This window comes from Salvelinus fontinalis, chromosome 23 (assembly GCF_029448725.1).
Source record: "Salvelinus fontinalis isolate EN_2023a chromosome 23, ASM2944872v1, whole genome shotgun sequence".
Classification (NCBI taxonomy): Eukaryota; Metazoa; Chordata; class Actinopteri; order Salmoniformes; family Salmonidae; genus Salvelinus; species Salvelinus fontinalis.
Window position 1 is genome coordinate 40,521,194 of NC_074687.1, and position 24,281 is coordinate 40,545,474.

At 41.9% G+C, this 24,281-nt stretch overlaps 1 protein-coding gene across 9 annotated transcripts in view; it reads right to left on the reverse strand.

Annotated features, from left to right (window-relative positions):
• LOC129821325 (plakophilin-4-like) overlaps positions 1-23,453 on the reverse strand; it is a 129,492-nt gene extending 106,039 nt beyond the window's left edge. For 6 of the 9 annotated variants that reach the window (XM_055878883.1, XM_055878892.1, XM_055878887.1 and 3 more), the window contains exon 1: positions 23,268-23,452. The gene's annotated coding sequence lies outside the window, so the exon portion shown is untranslated. Of the gene's footprint in view, positions 1-23,267 lie in introns of all 9 variants that reach the window. The other 3 variants (XM_055878888.1, XM_055878885.1, XM_055878891.1) reach the window with 2 other exon arrangements.
• Between the last annotated feature and the right edge of the window lie 828 nt (positions 23,454-24,281).

Here is a 24,281-nt window from a genome sequence, read left to right on the forward strand (position 1 = left end):
TGCTAGGCTAGCGCTTGACTAGAATCAATGCTGCCTTATGCTAGCTTATGATGTTAGCTAATATAACGATATATTGTGTTTTCGCTGTAAAACACTTCAAAGATCGGAAATGTTGGCTTTATTCACACGATATCTGTCTTTCATTAGTTATCCACCATATGTTTTTCTGAAATGTTTTATGAGGTGTAATTAGTAGCCGACGTTGGTGTATGTATTTTCTCTGGCTACTCCCGGCTGGATTCAGGCTCTAGCTATGTATTAGCATTTTTGGGTAGCATCAATGTAAAACTGATTTATAGCTAAAATATGCACTTTTTATGAACAAAACATAGATTTATTGTGTAACATGTTATATGACTGTCATCTGAGGTAGTTTTTTCTGGGCTCTTTAGGTTGGTTTTAGTTTATTTCGGTTGGCTTGTGCATGCTACTTCAATCATAATTCATACTTCATAATCATAATTCATACGTGTCTGTCCACTTTTGTATTTGGTGGTGAGCTAACATAAATATATGTGGTGTTTTCTCTGTAAAACATTTAAAAAAATCGGACATGTTGGCTGGATTGACAAGATGTTTATCTTTCAAATGCTGTATTGGACTTGTTAATGTGTAAAAGTTAAATATTTTTAAAAAATAGATTTTGAATTTCGCGCCCTGCAGGGGTGTCATTTTCGGCCGAGTTCGGGCTTGCAGCCCAAACAGGTTAAGGACAACAAAGTCAAGGTATTGGAGTGGCCATCACAAAGCCCTAACCTCAAACCCATAAAAAAAAATAGTGGGCAGAACTGAAAAAGCGTGTGCAAGCAAGGACGCCTACAAACCTAACTCCGTTACACCAGCTCTGTCAGGAGGAATGGGCCAAAATTAACCCAACGTATTGTGGGAAGCTTGTGGAAGGCTGCCCGAAACGTTTGAACCAAGTTAAACAATTTAAAAGGAAATACTACCAAATACTAATTGAGTGTATGTAAACTTCTGACCCACTGGGAATGTGATGAAAGAAATAAAAACCTGAAATAAATCACTCTACTATTATTCTGACCTTTCACATTCTTAAAAATAAAGTGGTGATCCTAACTTACCTAAAACAGGGAATATTTACTAGGATTAAATGTCAGGAATTGTGAAAAACTGAGTTAATGTATTTGGCTAAGGTGTATGTAAACTACCGACTTCAACTGTGCGTGTCTGTGAGATATATATATATATACACACACACACACAGTCAAAAGTTGACACCTACTCATTCAAAGGTTTCTCTATTTTTAAATGAATGAAGACATTTGATGAAGACATCAAAACTATGAAATAACACATATGGAATTAGGTAGTAACAAAAAATAAATAAAAATAAAGTGTTAAACAAAATCAAAATATATTTTGTATTTTTCAAAGTAGCCACCCTTTGCCTTGATTGACAGCTTTGCACACTCTTGGCATTCTCTCAACAAGCTGTGTGAATCAGGCCTTCATGGTCGAATTGCTGCAAAGAAACCACTTCTAAAGGACACCAACAAGAAGAAGAGACTTGCTCCGGCCAAGAAACAAGAGCAATGGATTTTATACCAGTGGAAATCTGTCCTTTGGTCTGATGAATCCAAATTTGAGATTTTTCCTTCCAACCGCCGTGTCTTTGTGAGACACATAGTAGGTGAACGGATGATCTCTGCATGAGTGGTTCCCACCATGAAGCATGGAGAAGGTGGTGTGATGGTGCTTTGCTGGTTTCATTATCCGATTTATTTAGAATTCAAGGCACACTTAACCAGCATGTCTACCACAGCATTCTGCAGCAATACGCCATCTCATCTGGTTTGCGCTTAGTGGGACTATCATTTGTTTTTCAACAGGACAATGACCCAAAACACACCTCCAGGCTGTGTAAGGGCTATTTGACCAAGGAGGAGAGTGATGGAGTGCTACATCAGATGACCTGGCCTCCACAACCACCCAACCTCAACCCAGTTGAGATGGTTTGGGATGAGTTGGACCGCAGAGTGAAGGAAAAGCGGCCTACAGGTGCTCAGCATTACTCCTTCAAGACTGTTGTTAAAGCATTCCAGATGAAGCTGGTTGAGAGAATGCCAAGAGTGTGCAAAGGGGTCATCAAGGCAAAGGGTGGCTACTTTGAAGAATCTCAAATATAAAACCCCCCTTCTTTTTTTTTTTACTACATGATTCCATATGTGTTATTTCTTAGTTTTGACCTCTTCACTATTATTCTACAATGTAGAAAATAGTAAATTAAAGAAAAACCTTGAATGAGAAGGTGTGTCCAAACTTGTGACTGGTACTGTATACATTATGCCTTCTTTGACAGCAGAACAGAAAAGGCTACTAGCCCCTAAACATTTTACTTTCTGAAAGGGCTCAAAAGCTGAAAGTGCTTTACTCTGTGACACAAAAGCTGGTGGAATGTATCCCATTTTTATTTATTTTTTAAACACACACCCTGATCCATCCAGTATTACTGTATACACTATATAGCCCAGAAGTAGATAGAAAACCTACCTATTCACGTGGTGATATGGGATTAAAAGGAGGGATTTGAAATGTGGGAGGAATGTTAGATGTTCTGCCCGCCTCGGATGTCCTTGAATCATATCCTACAAAATGTTGGAACATCTAAATCACTCCAGGCTAATCTGAGCTTGTGTGAACAGGGCATGGCTCAATATAAACCAGGAATAAAGCAAGAAACACAGTCACACCAGGGAAATTCACACAACTTATAACCCAGATAGGCCTCTTCCAATGAAATGCATGAAACCAAAGCGACTCACAATTGCAAGTGGACAAGAGGGAGATTACTTCATGTGTAATAATTGAAGGGGTCTACATTGTGCAACCAGAAGACTATGAGCGGTCATTCTTTGAGGAACTTCCTCCTCTTCTGTTCATTCACCCTGCTTGAATCCCAAATGGCACCCTATTTTGTTTTTGTGCATCGGGTGCCATTGGGGACGCAGCCTCAAGCCTCACTGAGACTGATCCAAATGATTAAAAATCAGCTGTTCAACACACGTCATCAATAACATGCCGTGATAGCGCGGGGCTGGGGGCATAAATTACGCTCTGACTGAATGTAAATGACGCCCAAAGAATTGACGACTTAAAAAAAAGGGGACTGGAGCATAAAATGGAGTCTGCTGCACGCCCTCGAGAATCAAGGCCTTTACATTGGCTCTGTGGGTTGATTCAATCTCTGAAGTGAAACGTTGGTCACACACGGACAAAACACAGAAGTCAACTTAGGATTCTCCCTGGAAGAGCTGAATACGAGATGAATGCTCCAATTTTCTCCACAAGAGTGAACACGACAGGCTCATTTGCTAAAGCAAATACAGCAGCAAAACAAAGCCAAAACAGAAATAACACTCACGCCGCCGCAGCGGTTCATAAAGGAGGGAAATTAAATGGTGATCAGAGCCGCGGTGAAAGTTATTCATTCTTTCAGCCGGAAAGGCGGAAATAAATTCAGTTTAATCAATGTTCCATTCCATTCTGCCGCACACTCATAGGTGTTGATTTATTTCTCCCATTTCAGGTGGTTATCAAATTTTAATGTGAACATTGTAAGTGTGCAGGATTTTTTGGAAAGGACCAGTGAGAAATTCCAAGATGATCGAAATGACTGGAATCAAATAGGATGTTAAAAGTGCATTAACATAACAATTGGCCTACTATTGGCAGTGATCTAACTCCCACAATGCATCTTGCCTGGAGTGAATTACCAAGCGTGCACAGCACATCGGCTGCTTCCCCGTTTTAGACCGATTACAGCAGCTGATGAACTGCCTTCACGGTCCTCTGACAAATGATCAAATCACACCACTGGGAAGAACAGCATTAGCTTATCTGGCTGCCTATTCATCAATAGGGCATCCTTGTAGGCTCATTAAAGCGGATGGGAAGTTAAGGGGGATGACAGCAGCAACAATTAGTCACACAAACACACACTTCCCTCTGTGGGATATTCCTGTCACTTTACTATGCGTGTACTCACGCAAGAACACATGCAATTGTGGAATGTTGTGAGTGTATAGTGGCGGATCAATATGATCACAGTGAAGTATCAACATCACATCAACCTTGTTTATCTGCTATGATCCATCACTGGTATTGACAGGGCCAGCATCCAGCAGCCATCCAGCCGTGGGCAGAGTGCCCAGTAGGGCTGTGTCAGGTTCCCTCTACAACACCGTGAGAAAATGACATGTGGTATTAACGCAAAGCCGTGCCGCCCGCCAGCCATCCCTCACAACTCCCGTCCTCCGGGTTCCTGTTCTATGAGCTAGCCGTCTTGCCGTCATGTTCCCTCCAAGTCAACGTCCACATACAATTCGTCATGCATCAGTCACAGGTCGTGTCCCAAATGGCACCCCTATTGCCTAGATTTTACTGAGTTACAGTTAAGAAAACGAAATTCAGTCAATTGAAATAAATTCGTTAGGCCCTAATCTAAAGATTTCACATGTCTGGGAACATATATATATGCATCTGTTGGTCACAGATATCTTTTTAAAAAATTAAAAAAGTTAAGTAGGGGCGTGGATCAGAAAACCAGTCAGTATCTGGTGTGACGACCATTTGCCTCATGCAGCGCACCGTTTTCTTTTTTACCAGAGTCCTATAAGTAGTGTACAATATAGGGAATGTGGTGCCATGTGGGACACAGTTTCAGGCTTCCGTTTGAGCTTGGAAACAGAGGCATGGGATCGTAGGTTTCCCTTTGACACAGAAATCTATCATTGGTGATAGCAAATGTGTAAATCCCATTGGCATCAATACAAAAAAGGAGCTATGAACTGCAATGGGAGTGAGAGGTAACCAGCTGAACACAATGTTATATATTTTAAAGGCAGTTCCATCTGTGAGGCATACAATCCAGAGGAATTGGGATTCCTTATTCCAAATGTGTAACAGCGAAAACCGCTTAACTCCATTACTATGCCACTACAAAGCAATTCCTCAAATAATATTAAACAGCGTTGTTACTGTAGTAATTACAGTATTACACATGTATAAAGATTAAAGGAGCTTGTGTAAAGTAGTGGTCGGCAACAGGCGTTTTGGTTTTGTTGTAGCCCAAAATCACCAGGAAGTAAGCTAAAAAAGTAGTTTAATTTAGGAAATCTGTTGCCAAGTATTACCACAAATGAAGAAAATTGACACGTCTCAATGTTATCAAGTTATGAAATTATTGTTATTTTCCAAATACAATCTATTTTTGGGGCTTAGTTGTGGTCAATTTGCAGTGTATAACTTACTATAATTATTTTCCGGCCATTCGCTTGGACAAAACCGTCCCGCGGCTTAATCTAGTTCCCTACCACTGGTGCAAAGCAACTTAATCTAAAAGTATAAAAAATAAAAATAAAATATATAAAATTTGATTTGAAAACTACTTAAATGTAAAAAGTGTTACCATCATTAATGCACACACACAGCATTTAGTCATTGATATGGAAAGGATCAAACCCCCATAAAAATGGGAGAGAAGTTAACACTATGGAGGAAAGACATAAACCCCATCCCAATAACCAATGGGAGGAGATTATTGGGTAAGGAACAGGGCATCAACCTATTCCTTAGTAGAAACTACCAGCAGTATATCCTCGAAAAGATAGGGTTTATGCAGAAGGAGTAAATCTCCCGTGACGGCTGATTTGCATTAACGCTGCCTATTAAAATATTCAGTGCTTTAGAGAGTGGCGAGCAGGGGGTCACTGAGAACCATGCTGCCGTCCATTCAAATGAGGGGGTTGTCGCTGATAACTGCATGAAAAGCATGTTAATAACAGCCTTGGTATTGGGGATGAAGTACATTTCTCGTGAGAAAGAAAATAGTTCCGTCTGAGGCGAGTCAATCATTAAGGGCCAGTTAGCGTGCAGCTAGCGTAGCGCCGATAGCTTTACAGCTCATTAACACTTCTAAAAACAGGCCCCCCACCTTATCGCTCCTGTCTGCGGATGTCCTTGACCTACAGTGTGGGAGGTGAGATGGCCTCATGGCCTCCACACACAGTGTTCAGTGTACAGGCTGTTTCAAATCGGGACGTTGCACTCTGTTGTCTGCCTCGAGAAAACACCCGTCTTCTACAGTCCCGTATTTCAACACAGCCACGAAAACAGGCCTGGCTGTAAAGGCCTGGCACTATTCCTCTATTTTAGAATGCTTAACTTTCATAACTGTTATATCACAGTTCCTTGGAAAGCTTCTGCAATACTTCAGAGTGCTGAGCAATAGATGAAGTCATAGTAAGTATGAAAAAAAGTGAAGCACCTTTCACCTTAAGCCTGTGAAATCAAACTAAATCAGTTCATCATTTTATTCTAAGGTCTCGTTTCATTTGTCACATTTGCCTTCCCTTCTTTGGCTTTGGTGCAAACAAACGCCCTGTCACATTGAATCTGTGAAGTAACTGCCCCGCGGTGTATCGTTGACCTTAAACCGCAAGCTACAAAGCTGAGCACCAACATCTCAGAGAATCCTCCACAATAAAAGCCAATGAATCACTGTCTGTTATACAAGTAAACTTCTCTTTCAAATCCTCATTCACTCTAGCAGAATGCTTAGCTGGAACAGCTCAACTATTTTTGTGAGTCAAGTCTTCAAGGACAGGTAAAACTGTATGGAGATTTAAAAAAAAAAATGTTTTAAGGCCTTTACAATAGAAAAGGCCAAGTACATATTTACTTTCCAACCTAGGGATGGGGCATACAATACAATTTAGAGATAGTCACAGTATCTGCATACATTTACCTGCACACGGTGTGTATGAGGTTAGCTAAGCTGATGTGTTCCAACTCAATGTATTCCATTTAGAGTCTTCCTTGGGGGCTTAGCAAAAACAAAATAAAACTGAAACAAAATGCAGTATGCAACTGGGGCACTAACATGCATTGAGCCACGTAGAGAAAGGGACATGAGCATGAGGAAAATGGAACAAACGTCCAATCACCTTCAGCTGCCCTTTAAAAAGTTGTGGGGCCAGTCGGCTAAATACCACGGTCTACTTTGTTAAAATGTGTCTATGAACATTTTGACCTAACTAATGGCACTTTCAAACATGAACTCTTTGAAACACAAGATGGCTTATAAAGCAAAGCCACAGGAATGAGGATATAGAGCACTGGGAGGAGTGGGAGAGAGCTGGGTTGAGGGATCTATGACAAGGGCTTTTAACTGAAACATAAATCCCCCCCAACAGGTTAGTAAAATAAATTCCCCCTTAGTTGTAATCTCAGTTATGATTCATGTAGGCCAAGCATGACTTTACTGCTCTGAGGTAGAATGTGTGCTTTTTATCAAAGGCGTTGGACTGCAATGCATGTCTGGAGGGAGCAATAGCGCTAAGTGCAGTGTCATCACGTTCATCGTGCTACAGCTCGTGATGCTCCTCTTTCCTAAAATCACTGTTCAAGTATTATCAATGTAATGCATTTCATGAATACCAAACATTAAGACATTTCTGAAGGTCAAACTAGCTCGTCATATCAACAACTGTGAGGAAGGTATGAGCAGCTGGGAGTTTAAAAAAAGGCCCAATGCAGCTGTTTTTATATCAATATTAAATCATTTCTGGGTAACAATTTAGTACCTTAGTAATAGCTTTCTATTAAATAATTTGGCAAAAACAAACAAAAATAGCTTTTTGTTTTGCAACAAAAACAATTCCCAAGCAAGAATTTTGCTATGACTGTCTGGGAGAGGCTTGAGTGGGAAGGGGAAAACTCAAAATGAGCCGTTATTAGCGGACAGGTTTGGAACTAATTGCTCTATTAAGAACCAGTGCTAGCAAAAACGTGATTTTCCTGTGGGTATATATATATATATATATATATATATATTTCCACACTATGAGGTTGGAATAATACTGTGAAAGTGGTTAAATTATGATATGCCCTTTTAGTTTAAGTGTGTGTAGTGTAGTGTTTAGTGAAATTTCAGCCTGTTTGGTGAGATGGAGTTTTGGACAGGCTGGTGACAGAGCGAAAGCTCCAAACCGCTCTGCCAATAACAACTAGCTTTCAGTTTTCCCCTCACTCACAGTCCTAGCAAAATTCTTGCTTGAGAAAATTGACATTTACTAAGAAGCTATTTTTTTAACCATTTTAAATTTAAAAACAAGCACAGTAAGGTACTTAATTGTTACCCAGAAATGATTTGATATTGAGATATAAATGGCTGCATTGGACCTTTAACTTATCTACCACCAGGTGATGTCACCAGGCAAGCTGAAATTCCACACATGCAAAACCTGCTGATTAGAAGATCCTGTGTAGATTGTAATTTCAACCAGCAACTATCAGGAAATAACACTGAGAAAGAAAAAAAAATCTGTTTATCAGCTGTCGTACAACAGGATATAAAACACCTGAGAAAAAAACACATTTAGACTGCACTGGCCCTTTAACTACATGATCCAAATAGAGGTTTTGGCATAGCAGTTGGAGTGAAATGGGCTGATATGAGGCCCTTCTCGCCAGTGATATATTCAATAGTAAAACTGGTGGAAAATCTGCCCTTTTAATGGGTCGACAGCCTGACATTATACAGTATATAGCTGTTAGCATAGTGGCCAATGGCCATAGTTAGTTGTCAACTTTCTCTGACATTACACAGAGGGAGTAAATTGCAGGTTATTTCGGGACTGTTCTCTGCTTCCAGGATCATGTCAGAACTTTGTCCTGGAAAGGGAAAACCTGAAGAGAAGAATGTGCAGTGGAAATGTCTGATTTGTCGACGCTCAAGGCTCAAAATTCATCAGCTTTGATCTTATCACTTTATCAAGACCGTGAGCCACACGTCTTTAACAAGTTACAAGCTTCTGATGGGTGTATTCTAGCTCAACATTTATTTTTATTTATTTTATTTAACCTTTATTTAACCAGGTAGGCAAATTGAGAACACGTTCTCATTTACAATTGCGACCTGGCCAAGATAAAGCAAAGCAGTTCGACACATACAACAACACATAGTTACACATGGAGTAAAAACAAACATATAGTCAATAATACAGTGAAAAAAAATAAGTCTATATACAATGTGAGCAAGTGAGGTGAGATAAGGGAGGTGAAGGCAAACAGATATATGTATAAATAAATAAAAATATAAAAAGGCCATGGAGGCGAAGTGAGTACAACACAGCAAGTAAAATAAAAACTTTAAAAAAACACTGGAATGGTTGGTTTGCATTGGAAGAAAGTGCAAAGTAGAGACAGAAATAATGGGGTGCAAAGGAGCAAAATAAATAAATAAATAAATACAGTAGGTAAAGAGGTAGTTGTTTGGGCTAAATTGTAGATGGGTTATGTACAGGTGCAGTAATCTATGAGCTGCTCTGACAGCTGGTGCTTAAAGCTAGTGAGGGAGATAGGTGTTTCCAGTTTCAGAGATTTTTGTAGTTCGTTCCAGTCATTGGCAGCAGAGAACTGGAAGGAGAGGCGTCCAAAGGAAGAATTGGTTTTGGGGGTGACTAGAGAGATATACCTGCTGGAGCGCGTGCTACAGGTAGGTGCTGCTATGGTGACCAGCGAGCTGAGATAAGGGGGGACTTTACCTAGCAGGGTCTTGTAGATGACCTGGAACCAGTGGGTTTGGCGACGAGTATGAAGCGAGGGCCAGCCAACGAGAGTGTACAGGTCGCAGTGGTGGGTAGTATATGGGGCTTTGGTGACAAAACGGATGGCACTGTGATAGACTGCATCCAATTTATTGAGTAGGGTTTTGGAGGCTATTTTGTAAATGACATCACCGAAGTCGAGGATTGGTAGGATGGTCAGTTTTACAAGGGTATGTTTGGCAGCATGAGTAAAGGATGCTTTGTTGCGGAATAGGAAGCCAATTCTAGATTTGACTTTGGATTGGAGATGTTTGATGTGGGTCTGGAAGGAGAGTTTACAGTCTAACCAGACACCTAGGTATTTGTAGTTGTCCACATATTCTAAGTCAGAGCCGTCCAAAGTAGTGATGTTGGACAGGCGGGCAGGAGCAGGCAGCGATCGGTTGAAGAGCATGCATTTGGTTTTACTTGTATTTAAGAGCAGTTGGAGGCCACGGAAGGAGAGTTGTATGGCATTGAAGCTCGCCTGGAGGGTTGTTAACACAGTGTCAAAAGAAGGGCCAGAAGTATACAGAATAGTGTCGTCTGCGTAGAGGTGGATCAGAGAATCACCAGCAGCAAGAGCGACATCATTGATGTAAACAGAGAAGAGAGTCGGTCCAAGAATTGAACCCTGTGGCACCCCCATAGAGACTGCCAGAGGCCCGGACAACAGACCCTCCGATTTGACACACTGAACTCTATCAGAGAAGTAGTTGGTGAACCAGGCGAGGCAATCATTAGAGAAACCAAGGCTGTCGAGTCTGCCAATGAGGATGTGGTGATTGACAGAGTCAAAAGCCTTGGCCAGGTCAATGAATACGGCTGCACAGTATTGTTTCCTATCGATGGCGGTTACGATATCGTTTATGACCTTGAGCGTGGCTGAGGTGCACCCATGACCAGCTCTGAAACCAGATTGCATAGCGGAGAAGGTGTGGTGTGATTCGAAATGGTCGGTAATCTGTTTGTTGACTTGGCTTTCGAAGACCTTAGAAAGGCAGGGTAGGATAGATATAGGTCTGTAGCAGTTAGGGTCAAGGGTGTCCCCCCTTTGAAGAGGGGGATAACCGCAGCTGCTTTCCAATCTTTGGGGATCTCAGACGACACGAAAGAGAGGTTGAAGAGGCTAGTGATAGGGGTGGCAACAATTTCAGCAGATAGTTTTAGAAAGAAAGGGTCCAGATTATCTAGCCCGGCTGATTTGTAAGGGTCCAGATTTTGCAGCTCATTAAGAACATCAGCTGACTGTATTTGGGAGAAAGAGAAATGGGGAAGGCTTGGGCGGGTAGCAGAGGGGAGGGCAGTGCTGTTGTCCGGGGTAGGGGTAGCCAGGTGGAAAGCATGGCCAGCCGTAGAAAAATGCTTATTGAAATTCTCAATTATAGTGGATTTGTCGGTGGTGACAGTGTTTCCAATCTTCAGAGCGGTTGGAAGCTGGGAGGAGGTGTTCTTATTCTCCATAGACTTTACGGTGTCCCAGAACTTTTTTGAATTTGTGTTGCAGGAAGCAAATTTCTGCTTGAAAAAGCTAGCCTTGGCTGTTCTAACTGCCTGTGTATATTGGTTTCTGGCTTCCCTGAAAAGTTGCATATCACGGGGGCTGTTCGATGCTAATGCAGAACGCCATAGGATGTTTTTCTGTTGGTTAAGGGCAGTCAGGTCAGGAGAGAACCAAGGGCTATATCTGTTCCTGGTTCTAAATTTCTTGAATGGGGCATGCTTATTCAAGATGGTGAGGAAGGCATTTTAAAAAAATGACCAGGCATCCTCTACTGACGGGATGAGATCAATATCCTTCCAGGATACCCCGGCCAGGTCGATTAGGAAGGCCTGCTCGCTGAAGTGTTTCAGGGAGCGTTTGACAGTGATGAGTGGAGGTCGTTTGACCGCTGACCCATTACGGATGCAGGCAAAGAGGCAGTGATCGCTGAGATCTTGGTTGAAAACAGCAGAGGTGTATTTGGAGGGCAAGTTTGTTAGGATGATATCTATGAGGGTACCCGTGTTTACGGAATTGGGGTGGTACCTGGTAGGTTCATTGATAATTTGTGTGAGATTGAGGGCATCAAGCTTAGATTGTAGGGTGGCTGGGGTGTTGAGCATGTTCAAATTTAGGTCGCCTAGCAGCACGAGCTCTGAAGATAGATGGGGGGGCAATCAGTTCACATATAGTGTCCAGAGCACAGCTGGGGGCAGAGGGTGGTCTATAGCAGGTGGCAACGGTGAGAGACTTGTTTTTAGAGAGGTGGATTTTTAAAAGTAGAAGTTCAAATTGTTTGGGAACAGACCTGGATAGTATAACAGAACTCTGCAGGCAGTCTTTGCAGTAGATTGCAACACCGCCCCCTTTGGCCGTTCTATCTTGTCTGAAAATATTGTAATTGGGGATAAAAATGTCTGAATTTTTGGTGGTCTTTCTAAGCCAGGATTCAGACACGGCTAAAACATCCGGGTTGGTAGAGTGTGCTAAAGTAGTGAACAAAACAAACTTAGGGAGGAGGCTTCTAATGTTAACATGCATGAAGCCAAGGCTATTACGGTTACAGAAGTCATCAAAAGAGAGCGCCTGGGGAATAGGAGTGGAGCCAGGTACTGCAGGGCCTGGATTCACCTCTACATCACCAGGGGAACAGAGGAGAAGTAGGATAAGGGTACGGCTAAAAGCTATGAGAATTGGTCACCTAGAGCTACTAGAGCAGAGAGTAAAAGGAAGTTTATGGGGGCAATAAAATAGTTTAAAGGAATAATGTACAGACAAAGGTATGGTAGGATGTGAATACAGTGGAGGTAAACCTAGGTATGAGTGATTGAGTGATGATGAGAGAGATCTTGTCTCTAGAAACATCATTGAAACCAGGTGATGTCATCGCATATGTGGGTGGTGGAACTGAGAGGTTGGATATGGTATAGAGAGCAGGGCTAGAATCTCTACAGTGAAATAAGCCAATAAACACTAACCAGAACAGCAAATGGACAAGGCATATTTACATTAAGGAGAGGCATGCTTAATCGAGTGATCAATAAGGGTCCAGTGAGTAGAGGTTGGTTGGGGTCGTGGCGATCCAGACAGCTGGCCGGGTATATGGCTATCGGTAGCAGCATAGGATGGAGGTCTGTTTGTAGATACCTCGTGCGTTTCCGTCGGTAGGTTCCGTGTAGTGGGGTTTTGTTCAGATAGCAGCCGATAAGACAGCTAACGATTAGCGGGCCTCAGATGAGCGTTCAGGTAACGTCGGGACGGAGGTGCCGGTTGGATAAATCCCTCGGGCAGATAACGTCGGCAGTCAGTCGTGAAGGCCCGGTGGGGTTCCGTATCTGCAGCAGCAACAAAAGAAACGGGTCCGGATGGTGATGGAACTCCTCAGCTGACTAGCTCCAGCATGATTTGAGTTTGCTCCGGGGTCGACGTAAGCCAATAGTCACACGGTATGCAGCTAGCTAGCTGCGAAATCAAGGTGCAAGTGTCCAGAGCCTGCGGTTGGAATCCGGGGAAACTGAGAGAAAAAAAGTCCCGGAATGCTCCGGTCCGAGTCGCGTTGCACAAAAGTGCCGGTAGATTATCGAGCTAAAGGAATAGCTGATGACCGCAAAACGTGGGCAGCTGAAGCACCAACGCTAGCCAGCAAACCGGCTAATTTCGGGGCAGCTACAGATTAGCTTCTGGCTAGCTATCGGAGTAGCTTCTGGTTAGCTTTCAGGCTAGCTTCTGAATTAGCCCCTGGCTATATTCCACGATGGATTTTCAGATTGAGGTAAATAATACTTATTGTAATTGGTGAAGCGGGTTGCAGGAAAGCTTTTGCAGGAAAGCTTTTGTAGTTGAGTTCTTGGATAATAAAATAAATAAAAGATATGTGAAGGTGTAAATATATATATATATATACAGGACACGACACGACAATACGGAAAAAGACGTCTGAACTGCTAAGCCACCTTGGATTGTGAACATGAACACTAGATCTTAAAACCAACCACTGTAAAAAATAAAAATAAAAAAAGTACATAATAGCATCTGATGAAATGCCAATATAAATGTCATGTACTGGAACTGTTTCAATGGCTCAACCCCTTTCACTGAAGTTAATTATCAAACACACAGCACTTTGAAATTGCTTGACATTTAACAAGTGAATCTTCTTATTTGCTTTTGGAATGGCCACGATGGAAGCAGGTGAGGCGTAGGGATCCTGCAGGTTGGCTTGTGTATTAATTTGGCTTATACACTGTTGCAGATTTAGACTTGGAGCCTCCGCAGCTTGCATAAGCCTCCGACATCTGCCCACATGGCTTGAGGAGAATATATAGGTTCCTGACATAGGGGAGATGCCATCACCTCAAACCATCACCTAACCTATATCACCTTAAACCTAACGGTTTACAATGCTGGCCATATCAATATTTAAAAATTTGATTTTTTTCTGGCGTGATATTTTGCTGTACAGACTAGCATGAAAGACAAGAAATAGCTAGCCACAATGGATGTTCGTTTTGAGAAAAGTCATCTAATCTTGTAAGCTACAAGATAGTTACATTTCTCTCACGATTATAAAGGCAACAATTGTAATAAAAACAGCATGTGACTCACCACCTGGATTCGGTCTTATGCAGAATTTTTTTTTTTAATTAACTAAAATCCCAATCCACAGAGCAACGTTAGCAAGCCAGCCATCTAACTCCAGCTGACTATCTAACAGCAAGCTTTAACTAGCAATACAAACCGATTGGTTAACTTTCGCTAGCTATGACAAACAGGTTCCATCTTAGATTCTTACCCGTATACATGGATGAAAGCTTCACGGCAGACTGATTCATTTTCAAAGTCAGAGAGATTTAGCATAGCACGATCGTCCTCCAGAAAGTAGTCCATCACATCAAACTCATCTCTCGGCATGTCCAGCCCACTCAATCTCTCAGCCAATCATGGCTAGCGGGAAGGCTGCTGACTTTTTCTGTGGCTAAACAAACTAGGCTCGTAATTTAACAACTTTATTCGTATTTACAGATGGCATACAAGTTTGATATTAAGGCACATGAAAGTTCACATTTGAGAAGGCATTTCTTTGAACTTGTTTTTTACGTTCAAAACGGCTCTCCGGTGAAGTCGTGACATCAAAATAAAATGTTATTTTTCACATGCGCCGAATACAACAGGTGTAGTAGACCTTAGTGAAATGCTTACTTATGAGCCCCTAACCAACAATGCAGTTTCAAAAATATATATAGATAAGAAATAAAAGTAAATAAAATAAAAGTAATTAAAGAGCAGCAGTAAATTAACAATAGCGAGACAATATACACGGGAGTACCAGTACAGAGTCAATGTGCGGGGACACCGGTTAGATGAGGTAATATCTACATGTAGGTAGAGTTATTAAAGTGACTATGCATAGATAACAGAGAATAGCAGTGGTGTAAAAGAGGGGGAGAGTGGGGCAATGCAAATAGTCTGGGTAGCCATTTGACTAGATGTTCAGGAGTCTTATGGCTTGGGGGTATAAGCTATTTAGAAGCCTATTGGACCTAGACTTGACGCTCCGATATCGCTTGCCGTGCGGTAGCAGAGAAAACATTCTATGACTAGGGTGGCTGGAGTCTGACAATTTTAGGGCCTTCCTCTGAAACCGCCTGGTATAGAGGTCCTGGATGGCAGGAAGCTTGGCCCCAGTGATGTACTGGGCCGTACGCACTACCCTGTGTAGTGACTTGCGATCGGAGGCCGAGCAGTTGCCATGCCAGGCAGTGATGCAACCACGATGCTCTTGATTGTTCAGATGTAGAACATTGAGGATCTGAGGACCCATGCCAAATCTCTGTCGTCTCCTGAGGGGGAATAGGCTTTGTTGTGCCCTCTTCACGACTGTCTTGATGTGCTTGAATGTTAGTTAGTTTGTTAGTGATGTGGACACCAAGGAACTTGAAGCTCTCAACCTACTCCACCACAGCCCTGTCAATGAGAATGGGGGCGTGCTCGGTCCCCTTTTTCCTGTAGTCCACAATCATCTCCTTTGTCTTGCGACATATGCCTAGTTTCCTGAATCTGGTCACATTATTGACCTTTACTCTTTTCGGTCAATAATATGTATCTAGCTCATCCAGGGTCAGTGATAGAGCAACTATCTCCATCAAACTCAACTCTGGACCTTGAAGCCAGTTCCACTGCTTCCCCCCCCACATTGTTCCCCTCTAAATCAGGGACCGATTTAGATCTGGGACAGCAGGTGGATGCAATTGTCAGGAAGAACAGAAAACCAGCAGGCTCCGGACTTCGTAGGGTAACCCCTGGACTATCTACTAAGGGAACTCATATGTTAACTGTAATGCTAATCTCCTGTAACCTAATTGTCATCTCCTTATTTTCATGCTGTACCTAAATTACAAGGGTTGGATTTGCACAAAAAAAATTATATACAGTACCAGTCAAAATGACACACCTACTCATTCAAGAGTTTCTTTATTTTGACTATTTTCTACATCAAAACATATGGAATCATGTTTTAAACAAATCAAAATATTTTATATTTGAGATTCTTCAAAGTAGCCACCCTTTGCCAAAGTGTGTAAAGCTGTCATCAAGGCAGTCTCACAACCAGCTTCATGAGGAATGCTTTTCCAAAAGTCTTGAAGGAGTTCCCACACATGGTGAGGGTTTGTTGGCTGCTTTTCCTTCACTCAGCAGGCCAACTCATCCCAAACCATCTCAATTGAATTGAGGTCGGGTGATTGTGGAGGCCAGGTCATCTGATGCAGCACTGCATCACTCTCCTTGGTCAAATAGCCCTTACACAGCCTGGAGGTGTGTTTTGGGTCATGTTGAAAAACAATTGATAGTCCCACTAAAAGCAAACCAGCTGGGATGGCGTATCGCTGCATAATGCTGTGGTAGCCATGCTGGTTAAGCGTGCCTTAAATTAAAAATAAATCACCAACAGGGTCACCAGCAAAGCATCCCCACACCACCACCTCCATGCTTCACAGTGGGAACCACACATGCGGAGATCATCCGTTCACCTACTATGCGTCTCCTCTGAACAGTTGATGTTGAGATGTGTCTGTCACTTGAACTCTGAAGCAATTATTTGGGTTGCAATCTGAGGCTGGTAACTCTAATGAACTTATTGACTGACCTTCATGACCTTAAACTGACCTTCATGTCTTAAAGTAATGATGGACTGTCGTTTCTCTTTGCTTATTTGAGCTGTTCTTGCCATAATATCGACTTGGTCTTTTACCAAACAGGGCTATCTACTGTATACCACCACTACCTTGTCACAACTGATTGGCTCAAACGCATTAAGGAAAGAAATTCCACAAATTAACTTAAGGCACATCTGTAACTTGAAATGCATTCCAGGTGACTACCTCATGAAGCTGGTTGCGAGAATGCCAAGCTTGTGCAAAGCTGTCAAGGCAAAGAGTGGCTACTTTGAAGAATGTAAGATATATTTTGATTTGTTTAACACTTCTTTGGTTACTACATGATTCCATATGTGTTATTTCATAGTTTGTGTCTTCACTCTTATTCTACAATGTAAAAAAAATAGCACACATAATGAGAAACCCTTGAATGAGAAGATGTGTCCAAACTTCTGACTGGTACTCTACCAGCACATAAAAGGAATGTACAAAATGTGTTATATGGTTAGCCTCATACATTGCCTACTGGTATCATTTCAACTTGAGAACATATAGCTCAACTTGTAAGCAATGCGTGACTCTAGCTATTCTCTGCTTCAGATGACAGATGCCCATAAAGCCAGTAATCCCATCATACTGTAGGCCTATGGCTGCATTGGCGATGCATGCCATATGATAAGCTACCAAATGGATTAAGATAGCTGACATACTGGGACAGAGTGAAAATCAAATAAAACAGATTGGATATCTTACAACTAGACAAAAATGAAATGTTCACTTGAGAACAGAAAACAGCACCCTTTCCTCTCTTTGTGTCAATTGAAGTGTCCTAAAAAAATAAAGAAAAAATCCCCATCAAAACCGTTAGGATAAACTAGAGATATCAATTTTTTGTTGCATGGGCTGCATCTCAATCCACCGCATCCGCCTCTATCGGCCTTCTGCATTTGCAGTGGAAGGTAGCCGGGTTGCAGCAGTGTTTGTCATGCCATGAGACATCACCAAAAAAACATCTGTAGTCTCCGAACGGTTTGGCCTACAAAACTAATAGCAACACTAAGGACTCTCACGAATACGATGGTGTTCTCCATTTTATATATAGTTGCTTTGTGAGAAGGTGTTAAAGTCCACAGTTCGCCATTGCTATAGAAATGCCAGATGAAGTACCAGTGGCCTGGCTTTGGCCCCAAGTGAGAGCAGGCCCGCCGGAGCCACGGCCCAGTGAGAAACAGGTGACGGCCCGTGTAGATGGAAACAGAAAAGTCTGAGCCTTTTGAGTAAAATACTGGGGTAAATCTTGTATGGAAATACACCATTAGTCTCTTGGGACCTCCATCTTCATCTACAAAACACAGGCTTTCACAGCTTTCCACATCTGAGGACAGAATACATCAAAAAGAAACAGGCTTCATTATAATTAAATTAGACAGCACTGGATATTATGTTGCTATAATCTCTGTCCTCGGTTTCTCTCCTCTACGGACTGGAACTAGAGAATCTTTTCATAATGTCCTGTAAACTGTAATACATCAAACATTTTCTAAATCTATTTACTTACTTGAATAGGTTCTCCCACTGCCTCCATTTTTTGGATCCTTACAATAACAAAATAATCTTCAAGATATTTACGGTGGTAGCAAAGCGCAGCCAAGCAGCCATTTGGACGTACGGAGGCAAAAAGTGTGTTTGTCAGCAGAGCAGTTTAGAACGTGTTGTGACGTTTGACTTTACCAGCGGACCTTCACCACTTTCAGTTTCAATAAATACAAAAAAAATAGGAAGGCGTGATAACGATGTGATTTTGGCATATGACAAAGCAAGGCTACCTCAAACCAAATCCGCCACCCAAGCGTGCCTGCACACCACTCTGGGACGACAACTGATACGACACGTGTAGTATTTCACCAGAACCCTATAAGAGAGTCAGCGCACCACTGAATAGTGAGGCTAGGTGATACATCTAACTATAGGGTTCTCGAAGAAGGAAAACATCTATACCAACAAAACCACTGGCCATTTTGGACACAGCTGAATGTGTATTACTTACGACGATTTGACATTAGGATTAACAATTGTCCATTCATCACACGGAGTCATGCGAGGTTATGTTAAGTCATCCAATGCTCAGACTGCTGCGGAATTCTCTGGAGGCCTTGTTTGTTAGGCAAATGTGCTCAGCGGGGAGACGGCCTGTCCCCTTCAGGCTTCTGCCTCTCGTAACAAGAGAGCGGGCACCCCGGAGTGATACAGTAACAAGCACTTTGTCTTTGAAATATTCAACAATATGCCATCCTGCTCTTCCCCGTTGAGGTAAAACTGCAGGTAGGATTAGGAGTTAAAAGAAAATACTCTCTTCTAGCGAGTGAGCCACATCTGGAGCAATTCACACTGAAATTAAAATGGCTCTTTCCCATTCACTGCTATCCACTCCACATAGCAAGCACAAGGCTGGAGAGTGGAGAGCCGCTGGTCTTTCTTACTCAATGTGCCAGAACTATGGACGGCTATTTCACTGGACAAAAATCTACTGTGTGCCTAATCTCTCAAAGCGCTGACATGCTTTGTGTTCATTATCTTCAGCCACCCAGGATCCAACCAAAGCATGAAATCTGGAGTTCTTTCAGGAATTTATCTATATATCCAGTAAGATCAGCAGAGCGGCAGGCAGCCGCACAGGCCTCACCAAATCATTTCACTGTACCACAACCGACACAGCCCATAGTAGAAGAACTGAATGCACACTGCATGTGGAACATAATCCTTTAATTACCTTGATTTTTATATACAGTACAACTCATGAATGCTAGCATTAAATCTAATAGGGCACTAGCCTAGATTCAGCAATATGCCTGGTATTTATTAAAATACTATCCAGTTTAGTTGGGTCAGCAGTTCAAACATTCATGTGTTGGTTTGTCTCTTCTCGCTCTGTTGACAAGGTCACCGGTTAAAATATGTTCTGCTCGCAGTTCCGTCTATGCCCAGAAAAGTCTGTCTCCCATGTGATAAAACAGGGATGGATATCACAGGCTCAACGTGGAATTTCTCTAGTCTACGACTTGTGGTCGTCCTCAAGGAGTAGGCTAACAATCTTTAGACCACACCGTGCAAATGTGGGATGGAAAGAAAAAGAGGGATCCTAAAGCAGAAGGGTAATAGCAGCTCTTGATGGATACCCAGTCTTTTAATGGATATTGTGATTCAGGGATGAGACCAGCCACTGAGCCACAGGGGCAGTAAAGTAATGGAGGATGCATCCCAAAAGTCACCCTAATACCTACATATACCGCATGACTTTTGACTATGTTATTTGCATTAATCCAGTGGCCATTTGTTTTGCAAACTCTGCAATCACATGAGTGCTACAGCACTTACCCAAATAATGGTCTCTTCCTGGTGCACGCTTGCATTAAAAGGGTAACTGCACCCAAAAATCTAAACTTCTTCAATTTTTCCCAGACCTCAAAAATTGTCTCGTGAAGTGGTTTAACATTGTTGCGGACTTAGAAAAACATCAATTGGTTGTTCTAAGTCCAAAACAATGTTAATTGAGAGTGAAAATTGGGAAATCAAAAACGGAGAAAAAATAAATAAAAAATCCCGAATTTCGTTAACTGATTTTATAGGGCCCTAGATATGTAGCAGAGTGAGATGAGCTTTGCCGTGCTACTGTCTGTCTGAGCAGCAATAGAGAATGACTTATCAAGAAGGGGCGTCTAAGAACAGCTGAACTATTCATCTGCCTGATGTCAGCTCCTGTTAAACAGAATCTGACATGAGCATGGGTTCAAAATAATTGCACCAAAACAGAGATTTAAAAAAATGGTCTTTCGCAGGCAGTACGCAGGTTGAGTTCCAAATGGCGCCCTATTCCCTATATAGTGCTCCACTTTTGGCCAGGGCCCATAAGGCTCTGGTCAAAAGTTGTGTACTAAGGGAATAGGGTGCCATTTAAGACAGAAGTTGGCTGTGTTTGTGCAGACTCAGACTAGAACAGCAGCATTTGTTCCCAACACACCACGCAAGCAAAGCAGCCTTCATCTGTAGCCAAAAAGCTCTGACAACAACATAGGAGTACAGTGCATTAATTGATTGCAACTATACCCAGATAAGGAGCAGAAACTCTCATGGGGTCAGACTATTCAAACAAGATTTGCACCATCACCTATGGACTCCAATAAGACATTTTGTGATTGTCTCCCATTGTGCCACGAAGGAACAAAACCACACAAAAACAAAAAACTCCTCACCATTTATGCACTGCAAGAGCAAAACTACATTCTCCATACCAGAACACTTGCACAAAAGGGTTTTATCTGGAGCCTTTGCTGCAATACCTCATGAGAAATCTTCATGTTTTTAGATTAAGTGAATTCCTTCAATTGATGTTAGCTGTTGGGACTGTGGCTTGGGTAATGTGAATCACGAGGAGCATTGCATAGTGCATCTGGGGGGGGGGGGGGGGGGGGAAAGACACACTGACTCAGAGTATAGTTGCACAATTGTGACCTCAAATATATATAGCTAGTGTACAGTTTAGGGCTAGGTATGTCGAGAGCTAGCCTCTAAAAGAAAATAGACCCAGGTTTGGAGACTAGAGATGTTCCTGATATTTATGTTGCTGATGATATTATAGTATGCTACATCAATGCCATGTTCAATTCTATTATCATTGACACCAATAGATGACCAGGCAAACATACATAATACATTTCAACAGAAGAGGAAACATGGAGAAGGATTGGAAAAGGCCCACAGCGAGAAACAATTCCTTAGAATAACCAAAGGGTTATTTTGAACACAGTGCTGCACCCCAGCACCACAGTGCTGGACCTAAAGTGATTTGATAAATGGCAGAACTGAACAAATAACTATTTGATACAGCTGTCCATCAAATCTCCATAACAAATCGCCCAAACACAAAACCTATGCAGTGTTTCCCATACCTATGCAGTGACAACCAAGGAAATTCCTTTTCGATGCCTTCATGTACATGTTGTGAGATGTAAGAATATGTTCTAATCATATACAAGTGTCCAGAGGCAGTTGTACTGGTCTCAGTCACATATGCAAATCTATTTCTGCATAGTGCACATGTCCTTGTAATGGACTTCCAATGCAAGGCAGCGGCGTAAGGATATACCGGTCTTGTGAACGACAAAGTATGATGATGGCACAGCAGGCTACTCCTATATGGTTTGAGTTATTTGAAATATCAACATCAGTGATATTGATAATGAAAACATTCTCTCTCTAAACGTTGTGGGCTGCCGTCCCTCATTCCTATGGAGGATTTAGTTCAGATATTTGTGAACACTGCTATTGGTTCATTTTAAATAAACTAATGAAAAGAAAACGTGGAGCCTTCAAAAGAGATCGAGTAGGCTAGCTTGGCATCGCAATTGTAGGGAACCGTTTTCCTGCTATCTATCCTGAGTAGTACACGGTGATTCCACCGAGACATCTAGGCAATGGTGCGCGCTTGGGAAAAGAAAAGGCACACTTAAACCTTGCCTTGTTCCTTACACTTTAATAGGCTACTGATGTTAAATAACCGTTCACACTGCCTTCAGACTGACACGACTTCACTCTTCTGTCGAGTTGCCTAGTATCAATCTGCTCAAACGTGGTTTGCCTTGATTTGCATGAATCCAGAAAACGGCTATGGGACACGTGAAGTAGTCTAGCTGATTTTTTTCTTTATACTAGCTGATATTAAAACACGAAACTGTTAACCGGACGATAAATGCACAAGTATTGTCAATCTCAAATACATTGCATCAATGTTAGATCGGTCTACAACTATTAGCCCTATAACTTAAATTAAGCGACATTTAAGGGACGGGAGTCACTCTCTAGCGTGACCAAAAAAAGGTCGTTTTGGTTCGAAATTGGTGCAGAACTGTACAACATTTTCATCTGGCTACGTAATTTGAGAATGGGAAAAATAAGCATCAACGCCAATGGCAAATATAGTGACTGTTAGACCAGGTAAGAGGATTGAGTACAGCCGTGAGTTTAAACCTAAATAAACGTGAGAAAATTAAGAAGTGAAGAGCATGAATCTCCGCCCCTAACCCTCGCATTCCTCAGATTCCCACAAACTAAAATCACCTGCCTAATCATTTTCTACGGGTGCATTTCGACCGGAGTCATAAATCCTACAAAAAGTAACACTTCATGTACCGTCCACAAGATACAATAATGGACAAATCAAAAGTTTCGGCTACAATGTATCAAGGGGCACACTCAATACCCAGTGAATGACCCTCAGAGGTGTGCGTGGTAGTGAATCAGTCACAAGAGAAAGATTAGTTTGCATTAAGGTCCTTGCTTGCTATGTATAGGCTATGGCAAAAGCAGGACATAAACACATGCTGCACTGTTTGTATAGTAAAAAAAAAAAATGAATTTAGGACTTAAATAGTAGCTTGTCTAGTGCAGATCTTCAGCCTGCAGATGTTTTCATTTTTACAGATTTTCTCCATGCTTTCAGAATGAATGAAAACGAGCCTGTACCTTAAGGAGTATTATTGTGATCGCTGTGTTTTGGCCTGGATCCACATTGGAACATGTAACTTAATCAGCATGGAAGTAGCACCTCTACAAGTCCGCACCTAGTCCCATGCAGTGTAACTCGCCTCCATAGTCAAGAACAAGATCCCTTCTTCCCTCTCCACTTCCACGCCAAAGGAATACGAGTATGCACGACGTCACCTCGCTGTAGGTTTGCAGTTTCAGTACTCATTGGGTCTAGTTTGTAAAAGAGGGCGTTTCACTGGAGACTCGCTTGGTTGAATAAACCAATGGTAAGGGAAAACAGTTTCCTTGGTTACACATTTTGTTAAGCAGGATACTATAATAATTTAGTAAATTGTTTACCATTGTCAGTCCCTTCCTGCACCTTTATCAGTGGAGGCTAGTGGGAGGAGCTATAGGAGGACGTTGTAATGGTTGGAATGCAATACAAGGAACTGTATCAAACACAACAAACGTATGGAAACCACATGCTTACAATGAACCTGTCCTCCTATAGCTACTCCCACCAGCCTCCACTGACCTTTATGTAGGGTAGTCTGTTTTGTGTCATATCCACCCAAAGTTACGCATAAATTGATTCATACAGTAGCCTATACTGCGGTGTAAAACATACATTTATCTTGTTCAGGAGTTGCCCTAATAATAAATATTGCCTACTCCACAGGAGGCTGCTGGGAGTAGAACAGCTCATACACTACTGTTCAAAAGTTTGGGTTACTTAGAAATGTCCTTGTTTTTGAAAGAAAAGCACATTTTTTTGTCCATTAAAATAACATCAAATTGATCAGAAATACAGTGTAGACATTGTTAATGTTGTAAATGACTATTGTAGCTGGAAATGGCAGATTTTTAATGGAATATCTACATAGGCGTACAAAGGCCCATTATCAGCAACCATTACCAGCAACCTGTGTTATCAGCATCACCATTATCAACAACCTGTGTTCCAATGGCACGGTGTGTTAGCTATTCCAAGTTGATCATTTTAAAAGG